The sequence below is a fragment of the Colletes latitarsis genome, chromosome 14 (genome assembly GCF_051014445.1).
Source record: "Colletes latitarsis isolate SP2378_abdomen chromosome 14, iyColLati1, whole genome shotgun sequence".
Lineage (NCBI taxonomy): Eukaryota > Metazoa > Arthropoda > Insecta > Hymenoptera > Colletidae > Colletes > Colletes latitarsis.
In genome coordinates, this window is record NC_135147.1 from 26,591,084 (window position 1) to 26,615,989 (window position 24,906).

Below are 24,906 nucleotides of genomic sequence, written 5' to 3' on the forward strand. Positions count from 1 at the left end.
TTATATTTAGTTGCAGGAGACAATTACGATAATTTTTGGTGAATAGACCTGCCCCCGAAATCCTACCCACTTTCCAGAATAAATTCAGAACGGTTGGAACTTGAAACGTTAATAACTGTTTAACGAAGCCTCGATCGATAAATTGATATTCTTGATTTTCGTCTTATCTTGGCCTCTAGAATCTCCCATTAAAATTTTTCCCAGGTGTAGTCGAACACCCTGTATGTATAAAGAAACACAAGTATAAAATAGGATTATTGCGGACGCGTAGGGGACGTGCAATTAAAACGATCACGAAATTCTGCGTCAGGATGGGTTTGTCGCTGCGTATCGATATCCGGTTCGATTGTAGCCGATGTGTATTTTCCGCGCAATTAGAGGTAATTGCGCCGTTAACTGTATTTCATGCTAATTGCGCGCAGGTGTTAGAAAATATCGTCGATAATCCTCTCTGTATGATACAGGTCGCCGAATTAACTGTTAAAATATTTCGATGCCGTTTGTACGCGTTTCTCGACGTAATGTTACGACTTGCTTAAATCAGTGCACACCAGCTTCGAATTCATTACGCGTTATTTACTTAAATTACGAACGCTATTGACCCTGTTATTCGCTAAAGTCGAATCTGCGCGCGAACAGTCACGTTCAAATTCATTCGTGCTCGATGGGGTTTGAAATTCGAGAATCGAGAAATAATATTTATCAATCGTGAGACGCAGCGTCTGAAAGAATTTTCTTTAAGCCGGAAGTCAAAGTCTGGACCGTGACCAAGACTGTTTCCCAACTTGCAAATTCTGTCGATGGCCGTGCTCAGTTCCAGGCATAATCTGGCTGACCAGAAGGGAGGATTTCACTAATCTGGGGGACGTATTCATGGCAATACTCGCGAAGGGCAGATAATCTTCGGTAATTTAAATCTGAACTTTATCTTCGATCTGATACGAAGTAAAAATAAAAATTTCAATTCTCCAATACACACATACAAATCTAACGTATTAATTACCATTTATTAACTCCGGGAAGTAATATATTACTGTATTACGAGCTCTGGGTCGAAGGTTATTAATAATACCGATAATAGCGTCGATATCGTTGGAAAATGGTCGGGTGGAAGTCTTGGCAACAGCATAGGCAATCATCGATGCGCTTCTCTTTCGAATGAAAGGATACCTGTTGCTGGCAGCGAGCAAAAATGCCAACAGTCGTGAACTTCGATTTATTTTCGCTCTTTGTCTCCCCGCGACCCGCCATTTTGCTCCATTCCACTCGATATTGAATACATCTCGGCTGCCTGGGAACACTCTCCGCCCGGAAGTACCCATCTAACCAATATGGCGACCAATATATCGAAACTTAAACAACAAATTTTCACAGTTTCACCCGTATCGAAATTTTATATATTTTTCTTTCGTTTTCGTTCGTTCGAACGCCTCTTGGCCGGGGGTTTGTAATTGGCGAATTGAAATTTCAAGATACCCGCTGCGCGTCTCTCTATTTCGCGTGTTCGTTCTCGCTGGAAAATGCAATTCTCCGCTGGCGAAATCTGCGACGCACGGTTTCAATTTTATCGCGCTAACGAGAACGGGTCGCGCCTGTTACGCGTGGAAACGAGGCTCCGCCGAATGAATGACGCTTGTTTACACCGTCGGGGACGCTTCCGCTTTCAAACGCTCCACTCGAGCCCCGTTTCCACGGCGAAACTTCCAGCCCCCGTTGAAACTTTCACGCTCGCGACACCCGCCAAGAAATCGTCCTCCTTTCACGCTCCATCATTGTAATCTTTTTCGTCGCGTCCATTAAAATACGGGGACTTCGCGCGTTGCTTTCCAACATAATACTCCCTGCATCTCTGAACATTGTTACGAAACGATGAGATCTCAGTCTGCTTTCCGGGGAAAATTTTGTTAAATACGACTTACAAGCGAGCCAAGTCGTGAACAAAGTATCAAGAAAGAAAGAGCACTAGTGATCCAATATATATTTTTTAGAAGAGGGCTCGTTTTAATTATTATTTCGAGCCTAGTAAATTGTTTTCTTCCTGGTTGATTTAATGTTACGAAACGATGAGATTTCAGTCTGCTTTCTGGGGAAAATTTTGTTAAATACGACTTACAAGCGAGCCAAGTCGTGGACAAAGTATTAAGAAAGAAAGAGCACTAGTGATCCAATATATATTTTTTAGAAGAGGGCTCGTTTTAATTATTATTTCGAGCCTAGTAAATTGTTTTCTTCCCGGTTGATTTAATGTTACGAAACGATGAGATTTCAGTCTGCTTTCCGACGAAAATTTTGTTAAATACGACGCCCAAGCGAGCCAAGTCGTGGACAAAATATTAAGAAAGAAAGAGCACTAGTGATCCAATATATATTTTTTAAAAGACGAGGACTCGTTTTAATTATTATTTCGAGCCTAGTAAATTGTTTTCTTCCTGGTTGATTTAATGTTACGAAACGATGAGATTTCAGTCTGCTTTCTGGGGAAAATTTTGTTAAATACGACTTCCAAGCGAGCCAAGTCGTGAACAAAGTATTAAGAAAGAAAGAGCACTAGTGATCCAATATATATTTTTTAGAAGAGGGCTCGCGTTTTAATTATTATTTCGAGCCTAGTAAATTGTTTTCTTCCTGGTTGATTTAATGTTACGAAACGATGAGATTTCAGTCTGCTTTCCGGGGAAAATTTTGTTAAATACGACTTCCAAGCGAGCCAAGTCGTGAACAAAATATTAAGAAAGAAAGAGCACTAGTGATCCAATATATATTTTTTAGAAGAGGGCTCGCGTTTTAATTATTATTTCGAGCCTAGTAAATTGTTTTCTTCCCGGTTAATTTAATGTTACGAAACGATGAGATTTCAGTCTGCTTTCCGGGGAAAATTTTGTTAAATACGACTTCCAAGCGAGCCAAGTCGTGAACAAAGTATTACGAAAGAAAGAGCACTAGTGATCCAATATATATTTTTTAGAAGAGGGCTCGTTTTAATTATTATTTCGAGCCCCCCAATAAATTGTTTTCTTCCCGGTTGGTTTAAAGTTCGAAATCACGCTAGAACCGGACGGTTCGCGATTTACAGTCTACGCGACGACGTTATCGCGACCGAATCGAATTTATTTCGCCCCCGCGAGCAAAAACTCGGTCGACAAACAAAAGCATAAACGACCGAGATAAATGACTAGGCGAGATAAAGTTGCTTGACGGGGTCTGCGGATTTCCGTTTTTTGTCCCGTGCTTTTTCCACGGACACACGGTACATGGAGATTTTTCGTTCGTCGAAGACCAGTCGAGAACGTTCAAAATGGAGCTCGAAACGACTCTTGCGTTCTTAAAGATAGAAAATAATACTTTTCTAACTATAAAGGGTGCTCGACCACACCTGGGAAAAATTTTAATGGAAGATTTCAGAGGCCAAAATAAGACGAAAATCGAGAATATCAAGTTCTTGACTGAGGCTTCATTAAAAAGTTATTAAAAAATTTCTAATCGTTCTGGAAAAATTATTATTAGTTGCAGGGGCCGATTACAAGCATTTTTGGTCAATAGACATACCACTGAAATCCTACGCACTTTCGAGAAAAAAATTCCTTACCGAAAATGTAATGTCTGACCATATATTGATATGTTTCCCTGAAATTTGTCGGCGAAAAAAAAATTTCAAATCATTCTGGAAAAATTATTTTCGGTTGCGAGGGTCAATTACAATCATTTTTTATCATTAGACATACCCTCGAAATCCTACCCATTTTTGAGAAAAAAATTCGGGAATATGTGAAATTTTTCGACAAAATTAAAAAACTTTAAATCGTTCTGAAAAAATTATTATTGGTTGCGAGGGTCAATTACAATCATTTTTTATCATTAGACACACCCTCGAAATCCTACCCACTTTCGAGGAAAAAATTCTTTACCGAAAATCTAATGTGAGGCCAGAAATGCTACCCTGAAATTTCATGCGAATCTTTAAAATGTCATAACTTCTGAACGGATTGGACGATTTTAATGTTTCAAAAAGCAGTCAACGCGTAATTTAGTGAAGAATATGTAGAAATTCTAAAAATATTGTAAAAGTTGCTCCTTGACCCCGTAAAATGAGAAAAACCCCATAAAAGTGGACCAATTTTCAAACAGCCATAACTCCTATAATAGTGAATATATTTCAATGAAATTTTTTTCTGTAGCAGAGCTCATGGATACCTACAAAAAAGTATTAAACAAAATTTCCATACAGTGCCAACCAAATTTATTAAAAATGAAAAACGAATTTCTAAGAAAAATCGACAGGGGGTAGGTGCTCAATTTTTCGGCGAAAAAAAAATTTTCAAATCGTTCTAAAAAAAATATTTTCGGTTGTGGGGGATAATTACAATAATTTTTGGTGAATATACCTACCCCCGAAATCCTACCCACTTTCCAGAAAAAAATTCAGTAATGGCGGAACTTTAAACGTTCGTAACTTTTTATCGAAGCCTCCATCAACGAATTAGTATTCTTGATTTTCGTCTTATTTTGGCCTCCAGAATCTCCCATTAAAACTTTTTCCAGGGGTGACTGAACACCCTGTATATTCTAAGCAGCTTTTAGATTTGTAACGCGTGATATCGATTGAAAGCACTGCAGAATATGTGTGTTTATCACGTGTGTATTTTTTAGTTAGTCGCTTGTTGTATGTACCATTCTATTTAAATATTAAACGAAGAATATCTACAAACCTCTTACCAGTATAAAAATAATAGTTCTCGCTTGCAAAACTTAATTGTTACGATAAATACTGCTGCATAGGAGTCCCAATTTTGATCTTTGCGATGTCCACGATTTTTTGCTCGACCAAAATGTGAGAGAAACGTCTCGATAAAATCGCGGGGGCGTGATTTCGACTTTTACACCATCGAAGATACGCCCTGCAACATATTCGCCGACGAAAACGCGAAGCTATCGATCGCCGGCCTCCGTTGCAGCCACTTTAGATCCGATCTAACCGAGTTAAGCTCCGCTAACGACGAGAACCTGGCCACCTTCGCTGTTTGCAGACCTAAACGGGGTGTTAGCCTGCGATTAGGAGTCGTTTCGCCTTCTATAGTTCGCTTTCATCCATCTGGAATTACTTATTTTCCAAACCGAAATGGAATTGAAAACTTCAATATCGTGGACGCGAATCTACGCTGTGGCTGGCATCGAGGGAGCTAGAATAAGGTTCGCCTAACGCCTGGAGCCGCTAAGAGGATTTAGGTTTGTCGTGAACGAACACCGGGTAGCCACCAGAAGTGGGCAAACCTCGCACGAGCAACCGGAAGTCGCTAGAACCGGGTGGAACCACCGCTCAGCGGGGTTAAAAATATTCAACTTTCGATGAAAAGCGTCCGCGGGGGGGGAACTCTCGCGACCCCGGGAGTTCTGACCTTTTGGAAACCGTCGGGGTTCGAGGAGGGAAACTTTCGACGCAAATATCGCGCAACTTTTACTCTTCTTCGCGTTTTCGATCCTTAAAGGTGGAACCGTCCGACTGGAAAATAACACCTTCGCGGAAAAATCTTGTTACTTGAAAGATGCACGGCGAAAAATGTCGCAATCTTTATACCAGTTGCTTACTCTTTTCGAATGTTCCATGTTAGAAAATATATAAAATAGTACAGCGGACGTTTTCGCGAAAAATTGAAAACGATCGAGGGTAAAAGGTCGCGTCATTTGCGATAAAAGCAACCCTCCGAGGGGCGAAAAGGAGCAATGGTTTCGTTATCGAAGTAGCCGACGCGATCATCTCAAATATTCAACAGAACGTCGTTTGCATAGAAAGTACTTGTCCGTGGTCCGCGTTTATCCGATTAAAATCACGATCAACGATCTTTTCACAGTCCCTTCTCCGTCTCCACCCCCGTTCGCCACCCTCGATCAACCGCCGGAGGATTGTTTACGCTCGTGGACACGAGCCCAAGACGCGGACGCGGGAAGGAAAGCTTCCCCCCAGCTGTTACCTTTCATGGAAATTTCCCTTCGCCTGGTTTTATATCGAGCAACCCCTATCGCGACAGACGAGCTCCAATTCAATTCGAACGCGTTCTGCCTGCAAAGGTAAAATTCGATCCTCGTTAAGTGCTTGTTAGAGTATTTCAGTTACGTTTATCGACGCCATTTTCCACCCCAATTTGCCCACCTTTTTCTTGGAATCCTCGCAGCGTGAATTTATAAATATAAAAATATTTAAATACTTAATATCTCACGAAGAATTCGAACTTAATTATTACGTGGAGGATTCCAATTATTTTGTAAAATTTTTCAGAAACGAATTATTTGCTTTACTTTTGGGAGAGAGAATAGAAGGTTGGAGGACGTTTCTTTGTAAGGGAATTTCCTTGGAAGGTGAACGGTGTCTGAAAAGGCAGGAAGTTTGTCCTGGAAATGTACGGTCTCCATTTTCCATCCCCGTTGGAACCATCATTACGCCCGCCGCGAAATATTACGAACGTGCACGCGTGGACGCCACTTCCGGTACCCGGTTCGCGAAACGACGGGATCAGAGTTGGTTTCGGTTAAAATTCGATATGGTACGTGACTCCTTTCGAAATTCATTCGACGGACGAGCTTGTTGGCCGACATTCCGAGAAAGTTTCCAAAGCTTTCGAAGAACCTTCGTAAAATCTCGATGGCGATCGCCACGAAATGGCCGACAGCGGTCAGCGAACCGAATGGAAAAGCTTTGTCTAACGTTTCTCGATAATCCGGAAATCGTAAACGCAGTCTCTGGTAAATTTCACAGTGGCATAATCGTGTTAGCGTTAGATGCATATTTATTGCGCGAAAATATTAAAGTTAATCTCGAAATCCATGCGCACAACAGCAGGTTCGAAGGGTTTAAAGGGGTTACGTTTGGGGAGGTAATATATTCATAGCTTTTTAAAAATTAATTGTGGTCGCTACTCTGTGCCCGAAAAGTTTGTCCTCCCAGTACATGAATATACATTACGTGCAGAGTAGAAAATTATTCTTATTTCGCCCCGAAAGTTGAGATTTATTCAAAATGGCCACCTTGCTGACACGAGTGGCGTTACGCAGATTACCTAAAAATTAAAATTCCGTGCTCTTTTTCATTTTTCGAATCGCGCGATTCCTTAGTTTTAGAGTACTGTGGGAAATTCGTAGCTCGTTAAATTACAGAAGACTTTTCCAGTGTCCGGTGTCCAGAATGTTTGAAAAATTCAGAGTGTAACTTGTTGCTTTCATTGATTCCGGCAGTCGATGCCGCGGAAGTTGACTCAACAAGTGATATCTGTTTATTTATTACGAGCACCTTTCGCGCACCTGTAAAAATAAAAATGTCGCGCGAACGTGGTATCGAAAAATTACGTAAGTCGCAAGTTTCGTTTCATTCATCGAGGAACAACACAGGCTACAAAATTATTTGTACGTTTAACAATCGAGGACTCGGTGCATAATCTGTAGAAATTGCAGAAATACGAAACGTCAACGCGAATTAGGAGCCCGTGATTATATTAAAGGAGGAAAAATGAAAGCGGAACGAAAGGGCAAGGTTCACCGGATTACCACTATGCAACGTAACCTTTACGATGTGCAAAGTATCGTGCAACTGGTGATTCAAAAGGCGATGATTCCGCGCGAGAACAGAAATAGAGAAACCCGGAGTCGAAACTTTTTTATTCGATACTCGTATTTCGAGAAAATTATTCTCGAGAAGCTTGCTTCGCTCGCGTCTGACCAACGGTCGACCGTTTCTACTTAATTCGACGAACTCTGCGAGCGACAACCTAATTGGAACTAATCGATGCGCCATCGTTAATGTTTACAAGTGGAAATTGCCTGATACGGTCAGCCAAATCATACCTGTGGGGAGCAGAGCAGATTATATCTAATAAGCAGCGTGAAATACGAAAGAAGCCCGATAAAGAGGACCAAACTTGGGGAATCTTCCACGAAGACTGGAAGAAGAGTCCATTAAAAGGGTCGCGTAAGAGAACAGACTATTTAGTTGCACGTTCTTTCGTCAGTTTCCGGTGAAAATATCAACGTGGAAAGTCCCCGGGGGCATTAAAGCTGCATTAAACTCGGGATTTTCCCGTGTCTTCCGTTCTCGAGGGCCAAGGGTGAAGTTGGTAGATTAAAAAATAATCGAGAAACCGAAGAATCCTTCGCGAACTCTTCTCGTTTGCGAGAAAACTCGCGGATAAGAACTATGTCGGGGCCGGTTTTCGAGAGAGGCATTAAACTCGAGCGTTCCGCCGTCTTCTCCGTTGCGTCGTCCATCTTTCTCGGGCTCGTCGGGCGATGATAAAGAGCCCCGAACGACGGTATGTGCACGTAGTTTGCCGGGGTAGCAGAGAGCCAGGATGTCACCTGCTCAAAGCAGACCCAGCGCAGCTGTTTCCGCCTCGCTATTTGCATGGCATTTGCATTTGCTCGACACCGCTCCATCGACTCGACGACGCTTTTCCAGCGGCGGAAAAATGCGATTTCGCCTCGTGCAACCGACGGGCTACCTTTGCTATTCGAAACGTGCGTCGACGGTGCACGCAACGACCTTTAAATTGGGACGCTTTCCCGCCTTGGACCATCAGAGAATTATATTTTACGGATTTCTAAACTGCACTCCGGGCCACGGAGTTTCGTAGAGTAAATATTAAAAGAAGAAAGTGTTACGAATACTTTGGCGATTTATTAGTGTGTTAAATTTAGAGAATGTAGAAAAGGTATCATTAACGTGGGAGTAGCAGCAGTACGGCGGTGGACGAGTCGGTAGAGCGGGTGGCTAGCAACCCGAAAGGTCGTGGGTTCGAATCCCCGGATACTACACATCGTTTTTTCTGTAGATTATACAACACTTGTTCAATGGTCAGTGTTGCACAATATTTGTTCGCGTGGAAATTTAACCACCCACATAATTTGACCATATAATGGTCAGTTTCAGTGGTTTATTTAACGAGTTGATCCTCCTCTGTTTAAAAATGAACGTTCATCGAACCCGTAAATCAAAGACGACCCTTGAACCAAAATGGAGGGGTTGCTTTCGCCCGCGGAAAATTGAAAGAGATCAAAGAGAAGAAATACCGAACGGTTTCGCGCCAAGCTCTCTGGATTGGCAAACATCGTCGCCGTGGCGTGAAATATCCGCAGATTTCCACCGGGAATTCAACCACGTACAGACGCAAATATTGTTTGAAAACCGGCGAAACAGCCCCTTTGCCTCGGAGAAAACATGTTTTATCCGAAACACGGAGAAATAACTGCGCTTTTGGGTTCCTCGATCGCTATCGTTTGAACGATATTACATCGTGCAATGCCAAACGAAAGAGAAGCATTGGTAATTTTCGAGAGTTTCCCTATCGGAAAAGCCTCGTTGAATGCGAACGGATACGAATTGGAGGGGATTCGAGTTCCGTGGAGGCGGAAACGGAGGACACAATGGAAGAAACGGTGGAAAGAGACGACGGGTTCAGCACACGGGGGACTCGTAGAGTAATAACACATGCCCGAAGGGGGGAGGCAAACAGCGAGGGGGTGGTTGGACTGGGAATGGCCCGAGGGAAAATCCTTGGTCGTCGTCATTGGTATTCCGCGATGTCCGACCGCGGCGGTTGTCCGATCCAAAGTGTCCTGATCCAGTTTGCATAGCCAGCGTGCCTCCCACGCCACGACGATACGTCAACATTCTCGCAGGAACAGCGGCCCCGGCAAACCTCGGCTGCGGTCTGTGTTCCGTTTGAAATCCTGACACCGATCGAATCGATCCCCGAGGCTCTCGAGACGCTCCTGAACGTCTCCTCGAAACAGAAAACTAATTTTTACGGAGAATTCCTGGGATCCGACCGCGAGGAACAAGTAGAAACGATTTAAGAAATATTTTCTACAATAGTCGGAGAATTTATGGCAGACTAACTCGGTATTTAAGAGCAGGGGGGATGCTCGTCTGTGAAATATGTGTTATTCTTGGCACAACGTTCTGGACAGTGAAAAAGCAAGATCAACGACACAGGGTGTACATTATGTCTGGGACACTGTTGATTTAGCGAGAAAGTAATGTTGTTTTCGGACGGTACTGTTGTTCTAGCTTGTTCTAAAACCCCATAGCGAGGGTTCGATCGCCAGGAAACGCTATTCGTTACTTGGACGATGCAGTTTCTCACGACGTGGCATCTAATGACGAAGATATTTGCGAATCCAGTTTGCATACGCGTCCGAGTCCCGAGCCATCGATCGAATCCTTGATGCGGTTTCGGTTTCGAATCCCGATCAGCTCTCGAATTGGATTCGAATTACCCTTAAATAGCGTCAATTACTACGATCGACGTTTTACGGTACCCGACAGGGCGGATTCCCTGCAAATTCACCCGCATTCGGATCTCGACATTGTTACCCGTCCTCCCCCGTTATCGATAATGGCTCCCCATGTTAACTTCCGCGCTCGTAAAATTATCAAATCGAGCGACATCGTCCAGCAGATCGATAAAATCAAAGCACACGATGTTATCAAATAGACTCGCACCGCTATTCTCTTTGTCCATTAAAAAGGATTAAGTTGCAACAAAGATGGCGGACTCGTTAACCAAACGTCAACATTAATAATCTCGACATCGAGAAAACTTGCACGGTAGACAGTCTCTGTTTCCAGGAAGAATTAAACCGTAATTTATTTCTCTTATCGACCAAGTTGGACGGGAGGAGGAGGAATGAATTAAACGAAACGATTACTTTCTGCTCGACTCGGGTTTCGAGGACGGTTTCTCGCGCCTCCGCGCGTAATTTCATGGTTTCCAGCGGCGCTTACGGATGGTTTGTTGTCCACGTAGCCCGGCGGCCATCGTTTCCTTTCACGATCCTCGCCGAAAGGAGCACAAAAGCGTTATTAGCGGAACGAGCCACCGCCGCGGCGAGAAATGGATCCTCCCTGGCCCGAACTAGGTCGAAGTTCGCGCCTGGAAACCGTAAAAAGATACGCTCGACGATCTTTCTTCGTCCTTCTCGCCTCCTCGAACATGAATCATGGCCCTTTCGGGGAACGTTCGTCTTTGGTCTCTCGCGATCTTCGATTTTATCCGGAGCGCGAGATCCCCGAGAACCGGAAGCGGTTCTGGGGACGTCGAAAAGTAAGCGAGTCCCGACAGCGGGGGAGGATTAATTCTTCTGGATGGTTTTACTCCTCCTAGTGGATGATCAGAATGGCGAAGAAACGAGTCTAGAATTTCTTTTTAGATCGTAGAACTACGAAAAATGAGATGACCGCCCTCTCGTGAAATCTGGGCCCGAGTAAATACCACTCGCCCCTATTGTTACCATTGATACCTATTTACAACCGTTTGCGTCATCCCTTCGCGTTCGAAACCGTTGTTATGCAAATTCAGAAATGTCCAACGTGGAAACGAAACGTTCGCCGGGGCTCTAACCCTTTTATCGTCGCAACGAATGCAAATACATACATCTGAAGCCGGATTTATTCTAGAAACATACCGCGTAACTCGAGGAACGTACATTCTGCAGGATAAACGGGGGATATTGTATTACTGGCCCCTTAAAACGATATTTAGAAACCCTTGGGAAGAGTTATTAGTTCCTCTTAACACTAGATTTACGGACTGAGCTAATTTGACTCATTTAGAATTTTGTTGCTATACAGGGTGTTCAGCCACCCCTGGGAAAAATTTTAATGGGGGATTCTAGAGGCTAAAATGAGACGAAACTCAAGAATACCAATTTGTTGATGAAGGCTATGTTAAAAAGTTATTAACTATTAAATTCAAAAATTTCAAATCGTTCTGGAAAAATTATTTTCAGTTACGGGGATCAATTACAATCATTTTTGGTCATTACATATACCCCCGAAATCCTACCCAGTTTCGAGAAAAAAATTCCTTAAAGAAAATATAATGTCTGACCATACCATTGATATGTTTCACTGAATTTTCATGCGAATCTTTAAAACGTCATAACTTCCGAACGGATTGGACGATTTTAATGTTTAAAAAAGCAAACTACGCGTATTTTGATGAAGAATATGTACAAATCGCAAAAATATTCGAAAAGTTGGTCCTTGACCCCACAAAATGAGAAAAACCCCATAACAATGGTCCAATTTTCAAACAGCCATAACTCCTACAATTGTGAATATATTTCAATGAAACTTTTTTCTGAAGTAGAGCTCATGGGTACCTACAAACAAGTATTAGACAACTTTTCTGTAGGGCTTCAAACAAAATGACTAAAAATGAAAAACGAATTTTTAAGAAAAATCGACAGGGTGCCTAAATTTTTCAGCGAAATTGAAAAGTTTCAAATCGTTCTGGAAAAATTATTTTCGGTTCCGGGGGTCAATTACAATCATTTTTGGTCATTACACATACCCCCGAAATCCTGCGCATTTTCGAGAAAAAAATTCAGTATGGGCAGAACTTTGAACGTTAATAACTATTTAACGAAGCCTTCATCAACAAATTGGTGTTCTTGATTTTCGTCTTATTTTGGCCTCTAGAATCCTCCACTAAAATTTTTCCCAAGGTTGGCCGAACACCCTCTATAACCAATATCTGGCAATCTAGTTTTAATATTCAGACGATCATACATACAACGTGTCTACTAGCCAGAAACTATCCGTAGGGCAGGTTCTAAATTAGAATACTCGGTTAGTCGCCTAACTAGCATGCTATCGGGTAAAAATCGAACGCCGAACCCGACGTAGTCGTTAATTGAATCCGAAAAGCCTGGCACGCGAGCCGTCGACTCGCTCGCTGTACAGAGAGAAGCATAATCAATTTAGGAAGCATCCTTCGTCTCCCCTATAGCTTCGGTTGCACGCGAGGATCCTCCAGCGGCGATTTACACGACGAGAAACGCCCACGATCGTCGATCTCGTCGAGGAACGTTCGTCGAATTTTTCACGTTCGACTTCCGGGTGCGTTATCGGCCACGGGATATTTCGACGGACCGATTAAATTTAGCGCGAACGATCCCTCCTCGGCGTGCCCACGCAAATATTTGCGAACGTCTCGACGACTCGGCGAAAAACTCATTTTAACGACGCCCACGCACTCGAGCACCCTTTCCACGATCGACGGTGATTCCGTTGTTCTCGCGGATTTCATCGATGGAATCGAACGGCACTCGAAATTGTTTATAATCGTTTCGATGAAGGCCGCTTTAGGTGTATTTATGGCCAGCCGGACACTTGGCGTGATTTATTTTAGCACGCAAGATCTTTCCAATTTATATTCCCTCGAAATTGCTAGGGTCTAAAGCATCCAAGTTGAGGTCGATGATTTTTCACCGCCCCCATTGTATTCTCTTTGAATTTAAAATATGGCGAATCACTGTTGAACATAATCGGTCTCGATTAAGGACAGGATGATTGATAACGTGGGTGTAATGGATGGGCAACAGAGTTAATAGATCTTGCTTAGCACCGAAGGAGATGGAATTTTGGAGCCACGACTCTGTGTGCACGGCTATAATCTGCTATGTTAGAAAGCGATAGAATCACTGTGCTCGATGAGTTAACGCGATTTAACGTTTCGTACTCACGGTGCTCGCGTTTCTGGCATTTCTGTACCTTGGACAAGGTGCAGGGTAACTGCAAGGAAAAGTAGAGGGAATCAGGATAAAAAGGTAGCGGCCATCGAACGCCACTGGCGATCTATAACCTATGGCCTACATCTGTTCGTGCAGCCGAGTTCTTACAACACCGGGGCGTTGAATTTATTCCGCTGGCGGATCCCGGTGTGCTCGAAACTGTGCAAACGTTAGGCCACTTCGATGCACTGCAGCGTTTGTTGAAAATGTTACAATACGTTCGTCGGATTTCCGCGCAATCCTCTTATCGATTTACGCAAAACGCGCGCACACACGGACAGCGCGAGACAAATGACGGAGAAATAAATTTTACCGAGCGGATGAACAAGATCGAACACTTCGTCGGAATTCCCGGGCTGCGTCTGCGGTTGCCGCAAGGCGAAGCGATTCCGCGGAAATATTGAAATTTTACGCGCACGCTTCTTCGAAGGTTGGGAATACATGCATACTGAGAGACAATCAAATCGTAGAGACGACTCCGAAAGGAAAGTGGAACTTGGGAAACATCAAAGACACGACAACAGTCGGAACGAGCTTTCGGAAAATATGCTACGATGGTACACAGAATTAAGCACTTTAATTCTCGGATCATGCACCACAATCTTATGTTCAAATAGAACAATGAAACGCTAAAGTGGTAAATCGTACAAGGGAAAGGAAGGAATAAAAATAAGTTTATCGAGCATTCAAACATATTTTCAATCTCTGTAATATTGTTAAAGTATTCTAAAATCTTACAAACATTTAGAGAACAATATTCTCTCGTATCTCAAGAAATTATTCTAAGTTCGCAGCCATTAGCTCGGTGCTACTCGCGACCAAGTATCCATTTTCGGATTTTTAGTCGCGAGTAGCACCGATTACCAGGTCTCACCACGTGGAGGTTGCTGCGACTGGAGACCCAGAGGGAGATGGATGGAATCCAAGTTCCATCCATCTCCCTCTTATACTAGAAACTAGGGAGGTAGAAGATCGATCTTCTATTTTAAATATGCCAAGTAATTATTTTGTTTAAAGAAAAAAGGGTGAAGCTAATATGAAGGGACGCGACGCGACGCGATGCTGAACCATGCAGCGAATCTTAAGATCGAATCGACATTGCCCCTGATAGATCGGTTTCTGTAGGAAAACGGATGCTGCACCCTTGTATCGAGGTCTCCATTTCTCCAACGCAACCCGCCGGGAGCCCGAAGGACCCGACTTAGGCTGTCTGACAAAGAGAGAGTACCTGATACAAGGGCGACTCCCGCTGGAGGGTATGCGTTTCCGCAGAATACGGAAACTCCACACCTTCCAGCGAAGACCCACTTTCCCAGGACCGAGCTACCAAAGGAACGCGGTTGGACCTTTCAGATCACTGTATGGCCGATCACCTGTTTCAAACAAACAGCGGTGATCGAAGCAAGAGACGAAGAGACGAGTGAACGAGAAGCTAGTTATTGAAGAATTACTTGGCACATACGAACGCGGGCGGAGTGGGTACGAAGTCGAAATGTACCAAGTAATTATTTTGTTGAAAGAAGAGAGGGTGAAGCTAATGTGAAGGGACGCGACGCGACGCGGGGCTGAACCATGCAGCGAATCTTAAGATCGAATCGACATTGCCCCTGATAGATCGGTTTCTGTAGGAAAACGGATGCTGCACCCTTGTATCGAGGTCTCCATTTCTCCAACGCAACCCGCCGGGAGCCCGAAGGACCCGACTTAGGCTGTCTGACAAAGAGAGAGTACCTGATACAAGGGCGACTCCCGCTGGAGGGTGTGAGTTTCCGCAGGAAACGGATACTTCACACCTTCCAGCGAAGACCCACTTTCCCAGGACCGAGCTACCAAAGGAACGCGGTTGGACCTTTCAGATCACTGTATGGCCGATCACCTGTTTCAATCAAACAGCGGTGATCGAAGCAAGAAACGAAGATACGAGTGAACGAGAAGCTAGTTATTAAAGAATTACTTGGCACATACGAACGCGGGCGGAGTGGGTACGAAGTCGAAATGTACCAAGTAATTATTTTGTTGAAAGAAGAGAGGGTGAAGCTAATGTGAAGGGACGCGACGCGACGCGGGGCTGAACCATGCAGCGAATCTTAAGATCGAATCGACATTGCCTCTGATAGATCGATTTCTGTAGGAAAACGGATGCTGCACCCTTGTATCGAGGTCTCCATTTCTCCAACGCAACCCGCCGGGAGCCCGAAGGACCCGACTTAGGCTGTCTGACAAAGAGAGAGTACCTGATACAAGGGCGACTCCCGCTGGAAGGTATGCGTTTCCGCAGAATACGGAAACTCCACACCTTACAGCGAAGACCCACTTTCCCAGGACCGAGCTACCAAAGGAACGCGGTTGGACCTTTCAGATCACTGTATGGCCGATCACCTGTTTCAATCAAACAGCGGTGATCGAAGCAAGAGACGAAGAGACGAGTGAACGAGAAGCTAGTTGTTAAAGAATTACTTGGTACATACGCGGACGCTTAAGTCTAGTTTAATTATACCAAGCAATTATTTGATTGAAAGAGGGTGAAGCTAATGTGAAGGGAAACGCGACGCGACGCAGTGCTGAACCATGCAGCAGACCTTAGGATCGAATCTACACTGTCCTTGATAGATCGATTCCTATAAGAAAATGGATACTCCGTCCCACAGGAGTAAAGGAAGGTATGCGTTTCCGCTGGAAACGGATACTCCACACCTTCCACCGAAGTACCATTCTCCCAGGATCGAGCTATCAAGTGAATGCGATTAGATCTTTCGGGCCACTGCATGGCCGATCACATGTTTCAATCAAACAGTTGTGATCGAAGCAAGAAACGAAAAGACGAGAGAACGAGAAGCTAAATTAATAATTGCTTGGTATCGCAGCCTTAAAAATAATCCCTCGATGTCTTAGAGTTGTCGTCCCACGATGTCCCCCGATGTCCTAGAGTTTTCGTCCCACGATGTCCCCCTATGTCCTAGAGTTGTCGTCCCACGATGTCCCCCTATGTCCTTGCGTTGTCATCTGAAACAATGTAAGAAAGGTAGCACGTACGATTAGTTACAAGTCAAATATAATAAATTGGGAAATACGTAGAACTAAAATAAAATAAATGGGTCCAGATAAATCGGTGTACGTAAAAATAGACATGAACAGGAACACATTCGCAAAGACGGGACCAGAAGTGAAATATGCAAGGACACCAATTGAAACCAGTGAGAAATGGATATCATATCACTCACCACTGTATCGATAGTGATCAGCGAAAGAGATTTGTACATGCAGTATGGAGTATGCATCGAACAAATCAAGCAAGTAATAAGTAGTGAAATATGGAAGAGACTAGAGAAACAAAAACGAGACGAAACCCCACATACAAGCCCAACAGATGCTTCAAGGTCGTAAAAGAAATTCCAAACGAGAAATTCGGAATTTTATGTCACTGATGGTGAAACAAATTTACATGTGGAATATAAAATATGCACCGAACAAATCAAGCAAGTAATAAGTAGTGAAATATGGAAGAGATAGAGAAACAAAAACGAGACGAAACCCCACATACAAGCCCAACAGACGCTTGAAGGTCGCAAAAGAGAGATTCGGAATTTTATGTCACTGATGGTGAAACAAATTTACATGTGGAATATAAAATATGCACCAAACAAATCAAGCAAGTAATAAGTAGTGAAATATGGAAGAGATAGAGAAACAAAAACGAGACGAAACCCCACGTACAAGCCCAACAGACGCTTGAAGGTCGAAAAAGAGAGATTCGGAATTTTATGTCACTGATGGTCGGTGAAACGAATTTACATATGGAATATAAAATATGCACCGAACAAATCAAGTCAGTAGGAAGAAATAATACCTGTAAGGGGGCGAAATATACAAAATCGGGGCGAAATGACACATACAAGACCGGCAGACATGTAAATTACGGAACAGAAATAGTAGATGTGATATTCTAATAAACCTCACCACTGGTCAGTAATGGTCAGTATTGATCAGTACTGGTTAACCGTCCTCACGAGTCCTCAGGAATGGTCAGCCGTGGTCACTAGTGGTCAGTACTGGTCACTGTTGGTCCCCAGAGCTCTCCAGTGGTCAGTTGTGGGCAGTAGAAGTGGAGCGCAGTCCCACGACGTTCCGCCACGTCCGCCATGTCCGCCAAGCCAGAGGAGAAAGTGAGAGCGCATCGCCGGCAGCCTAACTTGGCAGTAGAGTGAAGGGGAGGGGGGTGACCGTCCTTGGCGAGTTCACCAATTAATTAACGGTTAACCGTGCCTCTGACCGAAAAATGAATATTCTATGCAAAATGGTATTAAAAACAATTATTTGCCCAACATCTGCTATCCAGCATTATTTTAACTATCACCTGATGTTAATTAATACTTATTGCAAACAATACGAATGAAAATATGGTCAAATTCGAGTAATCTGAAGGTTTCTATGAATTTTTATCGAGTACCAATATGCTATATACAACATATGCTATCGAGCATTATTTTAACTATTGCCTGATGTTAATTAATAATTGTAGCATGAAGTAAGAATGAAAATATGGACAAATTCGATGAGACTGTCTGAATTTTTATCGAGAACCAAAATCGTATATCACGTATTTATTTCTTCGAGCAAAAAATGAATGTCCTGCCAATTATTTGTAGAGCATATGCGATCGAGCATTGTTTTAACTATTGCCTGGTGTTAGTTAATAATTGTTGCAAACAATAGGAATGAAAATATGGTCAAATTCGAGTAGTCTGAAGGTTTCTATGAATTTTTACCGAGCACCAATATGCCATATACAACATATGGTATCGAGCATTATTTTAACTATCGCCTGATGTTAATTAATAATTGTTGCATAAAGTAGGAATGAAAATATGGACAAATTCGAGGAGAAAGTTTGTCTAAATTTCTATCGAGAACCAAGGTCGTACGTTTGTTTGAATTTCTATCGAGAGCCAAGGTCGTACGTATGTTTGAATTTCTATCGAGAGCCAAGGTCGTTGTTACTTCTACTTTCTTTTGTACAAGTTTCCGTCTTTCTATCGCTGCTATTGCTATTTATTCTCACTCTAACAGTTTATTATCTGCTTTGCATTTGTTATCAGAGAATTATACAGGATTCTAACAAAGATACGCGAAATGCGTGACTAAAATCGCGGAACAATGTGTTACAACACCCGAGAGAACACACATTAATGCACACGAGGAGAAAGCTGTGTATTTCCCATCGTAAATTTGGAAAATATTCAAGCATCGAGGGTTTTAATCGCGATACATGCGAGAACAACCCTCGTGCCGGACAATTGGAACGTGCAGCTTTCGATTCGGAGTGGTATCGATCGATCGAAGTGAGCAACGCAGTTTTTTATTCGCTGGCATTTTCGCAAAAAGAGCCCTTACGTGAAGTGGAATCGAATTTGACACCCCGGCGAACGCGCCAAGGCGTGTGCACGTGTCTCGTTTGCAGGCGTCGCAACAGCGTCGCGACGCTTGAGCTGCCATCGCGCAAAGCGAAAACTGTTGTACTTGCGAGACTCTGCGAATTCGAGGCAGACATATCGGAATGGATGCTCGTCGTCGCACAATGTGCACGAGCAAAAGGTTGACTGATCCGAACGACGCCATGCAAATGCATCCGGGGTTTAATGTCGCCCTTCGTGGACCAGACATTTTATCCCGTCGAACGTCGACGCCTTCAGAGACCTGGAACGTGGGTGGAGAAAAGTCCATTCATCTTCGCGTGAATTCTGATCGTGTTCATTAAATTTCTATTGGGAATAGGTAGAGTCATGGGACGTATGATTTGATTGAAACAACAATAATTCATGGTAGAATTATTATACTTTTTATTTAATACGTTAAAGAATTATTTTCGTATAATAAACACCATGAGTTCGTAGAACCCATGGCCAAAACTAAAAGGAAACTCCAGGCATATACAATCGTCACTGGAGATGATTTTTAATAACATAGTAAGACGGTTAGGAAATCCAACAGTTTCAAAGAAAAGTTGTTCATTAACTCCATAAAGATGGTCCAATCCCCCATTTCATTAGGATTAATCTATTCTAACATAAGCTCTCGATCGTAGTAAGCGATCTAGCAACTAATACTAGCATTATTTTGTTCCAGATCCGTGTGATCGTCATCCAGCGTCCAGTAAGGTAAGACAACAAAAATATCGTACAGAATAACTTATGGTAATTTCATTTCCCGGTTGCTCTGGCACACCGCCACCCTGAATCACTATTTTCCTCGAGCATGTATCATAGTAGACCTTTCGTTCGGTGCAACGTCCTGCGATCGTCCCCTTCTAGCAATTTAATTTCCAGTTCGTGATTTCCTTCGCGTCCACCCTGTTTGCTCAGCGTTTCTTCCCGATCCGTTCTCTCCGCCGTTCCTGAATTTCAATTTATTTATTCGCTGCCCACGTAACTTTCCTAAACTTTCATACTCTCTTCTCCTCCCTTTCCTACGCGTGCTGGAGGAGGCACCCCCGTCCACCTGTATTATATTCGTCGCCAGCGGACCGATCTATATTCAACATCGCTTGGACGAAACGCCAATTTATATTCTAAACTTCTCTTGTTCCCTTTTTCAGCCTGTTCTTGAATAATTATGCGCCACGGAGGGAACAACTTCTTTAAAATCGTATTACCATGGTCGTTAGTGGGCTATAGTCAGCTTCGAAGCGAAAATTTTTCTTCTTTCCTGTCGAGCAACTTTCGCCAATTTTATTATCTTTGTTACCGGTGGATCGATCTATAAATTCCTTATTATCTTTTGAAAGAGCATATATCTTGTTCTAAATTTTGTACCCCCTTCGTCGAGCAAATATGCAAGATCAGACTCTGTTGGATCCTGCAAGAGACACGTTTTCACACCCTTTGTGATTATTTATTAACACCAGTCGTGTCGGAGAACTCGAGCTCTGAGGAAAGAAGGAAATTTTCGAATAATTTAGCTTCCCCGTTTGCCTTTCGATCAGCTGTTTCTATTCATTTTTCATTGTTTCGAGTTCCCGGGCGAGACCGTCCCTTTCCCTCGATTATTTATTCATCCATTCTCCCCTCCGCTCGACGGAAACCCTTTTATTTACTCGTCCGTCACTCCGGTTCGCGAGCTATCTCGACGGTTCGAGCGGAGCCGCGTGGCTCTTGATGAATTGATTTCCCCGTGAAAAGACGACGACACGCTGCGATAACAACGCGAGATTGCAACGACGTCGTCGCGACCTGAATCGCGCGCAAACATCAACCTGGATGGACGGAATCACCCACGAAAAATTCCATTCCTCGATAAACATACGATCCCACTAATTAACTCCTTAAATACACAATAAACCACGCTTAAAACAACGATACGTCATCGAGCGTTTCTATTTGGCCAGGAAACGGACTCGAAAGTTTTTAAAAATATACAATTATCTAGTCTACGTTAATTTACTACCCCCAAGTCGTCTTTCGATTTATTCGGAATTATACGATGATTCCAGTGACTCCCCGATTTCAGAGATTAAAACTCACTCTTCTCTTCGATTGCCCGTCTCATTAATTATCTTACTCCTTAAATATACAATAAATCACGCTGGTCTTAAAACAACGACACGTCATCGAGCGTTTTTATTTGGCGACTCTTCTTTCGATTTATTCCGAATTGCACGATGTTTCCAGTGACCCCCCGATTTCAGAGATTAAAACTCACTCTTCTCTTCGATTATCTCCCCCACTAATTAACCCCTTAAATATACAATAAACCACGCTGGTCTTAAACCAAAAATATACAACGATCCTACGTTGATTTACTACCCCCTACTCTTCTTTCGATTTATTCCGAATTGCACGATGTTTCGAGTGGCCCCCCGATTTCTGAGATTAAATAGAAACCACTCTTTTCTTCGATTGTCTTTGAAAACCGGTGATCTAAAACGAGGTGAAATCTATCGATACGTTGTACGAACAAATGGAAAGCAAGTAACGTAGCGTCCGGGAATATTTCGGCAAACGGAAAGGGGGTACCTGGGGATTCAATTCGCGGGCCACAAAGCCCGCATACAGGGCCAGGGCGCCGGGAACAGAGACACGACCAGCAAACTTGGCGAGTTTACCTTCTGCCTGACGGTTCTTGATCGTAATAGACTCTCGAACCGTCAAAGCGACGGCCCCGGGTATCGTGGTTCCTCTCGTAGACATAAAACGACTCTTCCGACAGACCATCCGCAGATATTACGTTTCACATTCGACGATTCAGCTCCTATCAATCCGGGCCTCCCAAACATAGACACGCGTCAGTCTTTTTCCTATCAAACGAGCTCCGTTTTTACCCTGCACGGTCGCCCCCCAGCCTCCAAATCGATTCATTTTCAGATACACTGCTTTTTGCAATTACAGTGCCTCGTAATATGATAAATGTCGAGCTAGTTCGAAGACCTTTACGTTCTTCCAGCAAATGAAAATTAGTTTTCTTTTCTCTGGGGTGATGATACTCGAGTATCAAGAATAATACTATTCTTAGCCATTTGCCCTGGGAAAAATTTTAATGGGAGATTCTAGAGGCCAAAATAAAACGAAAATCAAGAATACCAATTTCTTGATGGAGGCTTCGATAAAAAGTTACGAACGTTTAAAGTTCCGCCAGTACTGAATTTTTTTCTGGAAAGTGGGTAGGATTTCGGGGGTAGGTCTATTCACCAAAAATTATTGTAATTGACCCTTGTAACCGAAAATAATTTTTCCAGAACGATTTGAAATATTTTTTCGCCGACAAATTTCAGGGAAACATGTCAATGTGTGATCAGACATAACATTTTCGGTAAGAAATTTTTTTCTCGAAAGTGGGTAGGATTTCGGGGGTATGTCTATTGACCAAAAATGATTGTAATGGACCCCTGCAACTAATAATAATTTTTTTAGAACGATTTGAAATTTTTTATTTTGCCGGAAAATTTCAGGGAAACATGTCAATGTATGGTCAGACATCACATTTTCGTTAATGAATTTTTTTCTCGAAAGTGCGTAGGATTTCTGGGGTATGTCTATTGACCAAAAATGATTGTAATTGACCCCTGCAACTAATAATAATTTTTTTAGAACGATTTGAAATTTTTTAATTTCGTCCAAATATTTCACACATTCTCGAATTTTTTTCTCGAAAATGGATAGGATTTCGGGGGTATGTCTAATGATAAAAAGTGATTGTAATTGCCCCCTGCGACCAAATGTAATTTTTTTAGTATGATTTGAAATTTTTTAATAACTTTTTAATGAAGCCTCCGTCAAGAAATTGATATTCTTGATTTTCGTCTTATTTTGGACTCTAGAATCTCCCATTATAATCTTTCTCAGAACACCCTGTATAGTTATTACTATGTATTGGATAGAATCCAGTTGAATGAACTTGAGTTTATTTTAGAATTGAACGGTTAGTGGAAATTGAAAAATAGATTCCTCCAGGATTTTTCCTAAAAACGGGATTTTTATTTAGAATTGCTCCTCGATCTAGCTCCAGTTGAATGAACTTGACGAGTTAATTTTAATAGTCGACAAAATGGATTCCTCTAGGAGCCTGTAAATTATCTATCTCGATTACCCATCGGTGGAGATATTTTCGAGGGTGTAGATGTTAAAGAAACGGGATTTTTGTTTGGAATTGCTCCTCGATCTAGCTCCAGAGGAGGATCGCGGTTCTACGGGTCCAAATAAATATTCATCGTCGCGCGGAAGGGGTGTGCAATCGAGCTGATCCGATTGACCGAGCACACCCCTTCGGACACAAAGGGAAGTCGCAGGTTACTCGTTTAACTTCTGACACGGCCGATCGATAATTATTAACGCGAACAACGGGCCGAGTTTCCGCGTCGACGGGAGCTTGTCGTTCGAGGAAATTTCGCCTAATGGCCTCTCGGAATTGTACATCGCCTCGGGAGTTATCGCGGAAGATCGCGTTTGAATTTAGATAAACCTGTCGATACGGAAACAATTAATGGCGATTCTTTTTATGAAATTTATCTCGATTCTTTATAATAGACAGAGCAGTAATAACCGAGCGAGAAGTTTACAAAAATACAAAGATAGTAAATCGAGAAGATCGTAACATCCCACTTGGTTATCGTTAAATTAATATCAAAAATATGGTTAACGCTAGATTTACGGAATATGAGCGCGTAAATATTATTTTTTAACAACTTATGTTGAATTTGTTTGATGCAATGACACGAATACATACTCTAATTAAAAGAAAAATCGTATTTTAAGGTAATCGCCAATATGAAATCAATAAATATACGTGCGATCAATACCCGTAAATCTAGTGTTAAAGATGGTTGATTAGCTAGAGAAAATTCAGGTACATAGGGGCAGGTATTTTCGTGGATCGTCATAAAGATTCGTGCACTTGCAACTTTTGCAACCCCTCGTCAGAGAGTGGCCCCAACCAGTAGTTGACTTTATTCATGAGGTCCTCGTCGGTCTCCCTAGATTTCACCCTCGCTCGGTGGCAATTCCCGACCCGTAAACCGCATAATTCAGGAACATATAGGAAAAGGATACAGAGAAACGAGTACGTACGAGCAAGAATAAATTTATCGAAGTGTACCGGATAAAAATAAGATCAGCGGAACGTAAGTTTATCGAACGTATTTACAGAGCCTTTAATATCGTTAAATTTTCTGTCATCCCGCTCGGGGAACGAATATTCAACGTTTTTAATGTGCAACGTTTTTCCGACCGGAGGGCTCATGAATGCCAAATTCGGCGCGCAGCTGCAGATTTTCCGCCGCAAATAGAGAATTTCTCTCTCTCTCGCGCTTGTTGTCGCTTATCCGTGTACACGGTCCCGAAACCGTGTTATCCGATCGTCGATCCGATTATCGATTCACGTTCGACGAAGGAACACCATCGCGTTTTCCCGCGGCACGCTTCGATCGTGTCGTCCAGCGTCTCCCAAACTCGAGACACAGACCATACGATAATTTCATATTTACGATTTTTATTCTAGACCGTTAACTCGACCCTTTGCACCGTACGGAAAGTTCTATATCGTTGAAATTTCCGCGGCGTCGATGCACCTCTTTTTTAAATATTTCACGACGAACGTAATCGGAATTTTGGAATCTTGCAGAAGTTTAATCATAGATAGCAAAACGCTTCTACCTCGAAATCGATTGGTACGCTTCATAGTTATTGACAGCGGCGAGCTGATTCCAACGGAAAATTAAATCGAAGGGAAATTAGTTTCGCGGTGTATCTATATTGCTTTCCACTCATATCGATCCGCGGGAAATTCAATGGCGGATCCAGCGTTTCGCGTTTGTTAAAATATGCGGAAAATGTGAATCTAGGTTTTTCGTTAATATTC

At 42.8% G+C, this 24,906-nt stretch overlaps 1 protein-coding gene across 1 annotated transcript in view; it reads left to right on the plus strand.

Annotated features, from left to right (window-relative positions):
• The window catches only part of LOC143350094 (uncharacterized), a 113,362-nt gene that overhangs the window by 15,604 nt on the left and 72,852 nt on the right, over positions 1 to 24,906 (plus strand). Inside the window, exon 2 of the mRNA XM_076781913.1 lies at positions 19,684 to 19,715. The gene's annotated coding sequence lies outside the window, so the exon portion shown is untranslated. The remainder of the gene's footprint in view (positions 1 to 19,683; positions 19,716 to 24,906) is intronic.